We start from the raw sequence: 6887 nt of genomic DNA on the forward strand, positions 1-6887 counted from the left end.
TCTTTACCCTAGACTCTTAAGGACCCTGACAAAGTCTGTATTTCTCTCTCTCTTTCTCTCTCTCCCTCTCACACACATACACAAATTCACAAGATGGATTAGAGTGCAGGTGCCAAGGTGAAAAGAGTTACATGCAATTTGTATTAGACAACCAACCCCCCTCTCTCTCTGCCTCCCAGATCTCAGACTCATTCATCTGTTCTTTGGTTATGTGAGTCAGGTTGAGTTGCATGAGAGATCCACAGCCTCGGACTAATGTCTGGCCCCAACACACACACACACACACACACATTACCATACCCTAATTCTGTCTCGTAGCATCACATTTTTGGGTTAATGCCTCTTACAGCTATCATGTCTGCTACAGCCAATGCTGTTGTTATGACAGCCTCACCAATCGGTTTAATTTCAAACACAGGGTTATTCCACAACGTAGGGATTAGTTGATATAATCCTGTGCTCCCCAAAAATATAAAGACCACCACCTGAGGGAAACAATGACTCTAATACGATGACACAAGCTCACACAGACACAAACACACAAGGCATCCCCCTGTCCTTACACCATGATTTAGGGTGTACATTGTAAACACTTAACTTTACATTGATACACTAAAACCAGTGAATAGACTGGTCAATGTTTAAAACATTTACGAAATAAGTCGGAGCGCTGTTGTATTTGGCAAGCACTCTTTCGGTGTAAAGAACCCTGCAGACACCTCATCTTTGTTCAGGCAACAGTTTAACAAAGGTTTGGTCTGAAAAATATGCAAAATGTGTTTATTTTGGTTGTGGCTGAATTTCTTTGTTGTGTCAAGTACTTATGATTTACGACATTACAGTCTTCTGTCTTAAAGTAACATCCTCACATTTACCAATCTTACTTAATATGCTGCATGTTTTAATGGAATGAATGAATGTCAAAGTCAACGCAAAATAAGGGGCACAATAAAGGTGAAGGTACAGAATCCAATGTAGACTGACAAGTATGATCTAATGCTACTTGAAGTGTGAACACAATATAAACATAATTGAATCAGATCGGTGAAGTGTATGTAAAATAACCTGAGGCCATCCTCCGAACCACATTAATGAATGTACATTCTAATAATATCTCTCATTATGGTAGCTTAATTTTAGAGTTGATGAGGACAGACATTTACCTGTTATATATTTTCTCATCTGCTATATGCTGATACCGTCAGAGTCACTACATTGTGTATCAGGGTGTGGGAGGCGTTGTAAGTACAGTATGTGCTGTGTTTAACATATGACATCCTATATATACTACTGTACTCTAGATTATAGGTCATTGACATACATTCAGAAATAAAGTACATACATACATACAAAGGCACAATGCAATGCCTATGCTTAGCTACTTGGATGGACAGGCATAGGATATCTGATTACAGATCTATGCTCCAGATGTACAAAATCTTAAAATCGACTTCCCATATGGCGAGGAGGAACCCAAGAACACAGAAAATGTCTTATTTCTCCTGCCACTCTATCCATCTAGCCCTCCACCTCTCCTTTCTTTGTCCTCCATGCATTGTTTCTGTTATTCCTGGGGCTGGTCTGTCATGTTGCCAACCAGAGCAGAAGTAAACTGTTTGTACCCCACCCCCCCTCCTCCCTCACCCCATCCTCAAAGCTCTAACCCCCTCAAACATGGGTCTGGCTGCCATTCATTCATCTCAAACTATTCTAGCCCCTTCTTCCACTCTTCCACCCTACCCACCTTTATTGTTGCTCACCCCAGCCCCACCCCAGCCCCTACACTCCTTACCATCCCTTCTCTCTTTCCTATTGGACCTGGCAACAATGCTTTCCTCCTCTTTTTTTGCTCTCTCTCTCTCTTTTTCCATCTTTTCACAAAAAAAGCTACTCTGATTCAGCTTGAGCATCTATTTGCCTTTATCTGCTTAGCAGCCCACACAGTCAGTGGTAGAGAAGGGGCTTAAAAAAATGGTTGCACAGATGGTGAAAGAACAGACAGAAATTTAGACAAATCCACACAGATAAATATGCAAACACAACACGCTTACAAACGCAAACACACATGGGTCACTAATTAAAAAATAAACACACACCATCATCACCATTTTCTGACTCAACATTTAATTTCTTGGACCAGTTTATCCCCACTTGCAAATTAGCTGTACTCTCAATTAAAACCTGAACTTTGAATATGTTGATATTTCACCATCTCTAATAATATATAGATCAAAGCCGGACATTCTGATTAGTTTACTCATTGGGGATGATATTTGCTTGAATAAGTTTAGTTTAGGGATGTTACAGGCAAGTGATTCAAACCAGCCTTTACTGTTTCCACTTCCCATAATTGAACATGAAAACCAATGACAGTCTGTCTGACACCATTTCTGTCTGTCTGTCTGTCTGTTTTTCTGTCTGACACTATTTCTGTCTGTCTGTCTGTCTGTCTGTCTCTCTTTCTCTATTTATTTCTCTCTCTCGCTTTCTCTCTGTCTCTCTCTCAAACACACACAAACATTCTGGGGTCAGGTAGTCCAGCTGTATAAGTTACACAGACAGTACTCATACATAAACAGTAAGTTGAAAACACCATGGGAGGAAAAGTGGAGCAGTTGAAGCATGCTGTGATAGAAATGCAGTGGTCAGTAGATCAAAGTCACTTAATACAAAATAAGTTTGATTTCCTTTGGTAGAAGCACATAGACATGGAGGATGTTAACTTGCAAAGTTTTCCAAATTAATTCAATTTTAGCTTTGTGTCTTATATCATTCATGCAATTTCAAAACAGAGCATATGTCTCTGTTGTGAGAACAACCCTTGCCACTGTGGTGCTGTTGAGCTTTTATTCATGTGTAATTTGCAGTTTACTTTGCTGTTGCAGACAGTGACAGACAAAAGGGATGCAGGTAATTAGGGAGATGGGGCGAAATGGAATTTGTATTTATCCCTTGCCCAGGAGGCAATGGAGCATGAAACTTCAGGTAATAATAGACAGTTTTTGTATGTATGTGTGTTAGAAATGGAGAGAGTGAGAGAGAGTCAGTGAGAGAAATGTAATGAGGTGCCAAAAATAGAGAGAATGTGTGTGTGTGTGCGCGTGTGAATGAGAGAGAATGAAAGAGAACTAACAGCATAGGGAGAGATGGCACCGCTCTATTGTCATTGCCCCATCATGTGTTCACAGCTAATGTTGTCTCACTGAATATCTAGCTGGAGAAACGACAGAACTGAAGGAATCCATGCATGAGCTACCAGAGTTCCTTGGCCCATTAGTGAGCACTGAGAACTCTTGTCTACAGCGTTTTTACAGATAATTAGTTAAGCACTTCTTTCCATCACAGGAAAAAGCAAGCAGAATAGCACTCCAAAAGATGCAGTGCAGTCCCATTAAAAAAGATTCATTGATTATTGAGCGTTCATACTCTTAGAATAACCTGTTACTACATGGATGAATTACAAAGAACACGTATAAATCACAACAATAGCATGCCATGAGTGCTAGGAGTCTCAAATTCTGGTATTATACTATGCCAAGTATGTGACTTAGTATGCCTTCTTCAAGCAATCTATATGGCATATTTACAAATAAGTGCTTTGCGATGCCTCTATTAGAGCTGTGTAGCATGTTGAGCTTTGGCAGCTGCTACTCTACTCAAGCAAGACTGAATATTCTATAATCACTCTCTCTCTCACTGCAGTGTAAAGTTAAAAACAAGGTTAGATGGGTTCATTGTAAGTAGGTGAGTACGTTTATTATCACTGCTGAAAGCACGACTAATTGCTCTTGGTTTTGAAACAGGGGACTGAGTGGTACACTTAATAGGAATTCTGAAGCCAACAACTCATGAAAATACAAGATTTAATAATTTTTTACCTCAAATAATTTATTTTACTACTATTTGGAAATTAGAAAGATTATATATATATATATATATATATATATATATATATATATATATATATATATATATATATATATATATATATATATATGGTTTATGTTTATAAGTAAAATAACCTAAAATCATAATTGTACACATCAGTAAGTGCATCTTGAATTATGGTTACCTGCCGGGGTTCAGCTTTGACGTGAGGAGTGGGACGGCACTTAGAAGCAGGTCGAGGTTTGTGTGTCTCCTTCAGCCATCACCTCCTCTGGCAGTGTGAACCACTGCCCTACTTTAGCACCCTCCATTTTTAATGAGCCCTCCAGTTCTCCCCTCAATGAGCGCTTACTGTATGAGACAGAAACATATCAGACAGGACGACAAAGACAAACACATTCATGCATTCACAAACATACCAACGCTCAGACTGTTCTCTGACTGACCACCGAAGGACTGTGCCCTTCTACTCCTCGATTACCTACTGTAGTTTCTATATGCACTGTTTGTACATTAAATGAATTACATCAACAAAATTAATAAAATGTAGTGTATAATATGCGCACACAATTGTTTATACATTTTTTTATTACATTCCTATTTTTATGTATTGTTGTGGTGCTCAATTGCTGCTCCCCATTTCTTCAAAACTGCCAGTGCCTAACATAAACTGTGACACAAAATGGTTGCCATGGATCACCACCACTGTGGGTGTATTTAAATGCAGAACGATCGCAGCACCAAACCACAGCCTTGTGACTCTAACCTGCGTGATAGATTGACTGTTGTTTCACTGCTTCTACTGATGGAAGACATCCCCATGGAAACCTTCTTCGATAAAGGGCATGGGCCCTTTATGGCTCTGCCAGAAATAAAAGCAACCTGGAACACAGCAGTGTGCATCTCCAACTGTCAATGTTGGATTCATTGTTCTCTTATTCAACATTGAGCTGAGGGAATTTTCTTTATGTTGATTATAGTTTTTTTCATTCTGTCATACCTTGTCTCAGTTTCTCCAAGCATATAATTACTTTTACACACTAGAGAAAACTAATAAATGTTCAGGTGGGTATCAAAGTTAGTCTTTATAGCTTCCCTAGGGCTTAATGTACAGGTAAATGCAGACACAAATCCTCATTTGTTATCATTTGTGTAGGTTTCAATAACAGCCACTTCGAACAGCCATTATGGTCAGTGTTTCCGTTGATGTAGAATAATCTTTTACTCAGTGTGCTAACGTACACGTCTTACTTGATAACAGGGTATTCAAGCTAATTACTTGGTCTGAAACACTTTCACACAACAAATGGACGAAAAATATATGAGGAAGTAGGACAGAATAGCGTAACACCGATATAACGGAGAAATAGGAGGCAGAGAGCCAGAAACCAAAGACAGAGCCAGAACAGGTGAGCTAAAAGTCAAGGTGAGTACCACGCGAGATATGAGAGTGGGAGAGCATGAAGGAGAGCGAACGCTTGACTTGCCGAGTGTAAAGCTCATCGGTCGTGGCAGAATCGGCACAGCTGTGGGAGGCAAGGTGTTAATTATGAAACATCTGTACAAACTCAGGGTCTCTCAGCTCCGCAGCCCGTCAGGATACTATACGGTTGGCTTTCTTTCACAGCTGAGGTGGGAGAGGAACACTGCGACAGCGAGGGGAGGACAAAAAGAGGCAGAATAGGAGTGCAGGATGTGAAAATGATAAATCGGAACAATTCCAAGGGAGCTTTCAACCACTTGCAGCAGTAGGAGGGCAGATGTAGAAAAGGAGGGAAGCGAATGATGAACAAAGAGATGAAAGGAGACTTATGAAGGGTGAGGGGGGTCAGGACAATGTTTAAACATGACAATACATTTTGTATTCAGACTAAATTCTTAGTGTTCTTTGCTTACTATTCGATAATTATCTTCTCTCATGTCAGTCATTCAGACAGCTGCCAATGCCAGAAACAGAATTAAGAGTGTAATATACTTAAGCATTCTTTTTTTTAGCACATTGAGCAGTTCATCCTTTATGAATATCTTAACTAGAACCAGAAGGGCAAAATACACACACAAACTTATAACCCTAAAGCATGAGTTACGCAAATGACAGGATACATTTGTAAATAGATGCTCTGTCATCCTTTTGACCAACTCATCACTTATACGTTTACTTGAGAAAAAGATGTGCCTAGTTGGCACATAATCGAAAGTTGGCACCTCTGCCAGCAACCCCCTCCCACATCTACTCTGTTCCACCAAGAAAATAATCACCCCCCCCCCTCATCCCTCTCAATAACATCTTTATGGTCAATCTCCCTGTGCAGAGAAATCCCCTCCTCTGGCCAGATTACATTGCTGCCTGCTGGGGATTAGGGATTAAATTACATCAGGAAGCTGTTTTTCCTCATAATATTTTTTCTTCTGTGTGCATATACTGTACAAATGCTTCCCCAGAGTTGGTACAGGTAAGACAGCAAAACAAACTGACAAACAGCTCCTCTTGTTAGTCTCTCATCTTTAAGTGTTCGGACAAAGAGAACAGTTGTTTCATATGTTAAATTATTCTGAATATGTAATTAGTTATGATGTGTGCTTTTTAAAACCGCTTTGACAAAGGGACATTTAGTACCATGACAGATTTCAAGCACAGGCAACATTGCATTCTGTCAATTATTGGGTTACGTATTTGACAAGTTACAAATTAAAAGTTGTTTGTATATTGCATAGGTATGGCTTAAAGGGCTAATCATTCAAAATAATGTTTTTGTAAAAGTATTCTTAATCCCTAAACAAAGGACCCAGCAGACAAGTAATCCCTCTCTCTACAGACGCAGCATTTTAGGTGAAGCAAGACAATAGAAATTCCTAGTCAATGTTTACAGGTACACCCCTAATGCCATACCACATTTGCATGTGTAAATAAGTTACAACTATTGCCACTTGTCAGATGGATTGCTTTCTCTCCCTCTCTTAAAACCAGTACATAAGACAATCAATCAAACACTTCTTCA

The sequence above is a fragment of the Hypomesus transpacificus genome, chromosome 2 (assembly GCF_021917145.1).
Source record: "Hypomesus transpacificus isolate Combined female chromosome 2, fHypTra1, whole genome shotgun sequence".
Lineage (NCBI taxonomy): Eukaryota > Metazoa > Chordata > Actinopteri > Osmeriformes > Osmeridae > Hypomesus > Hypomesus transpacificus.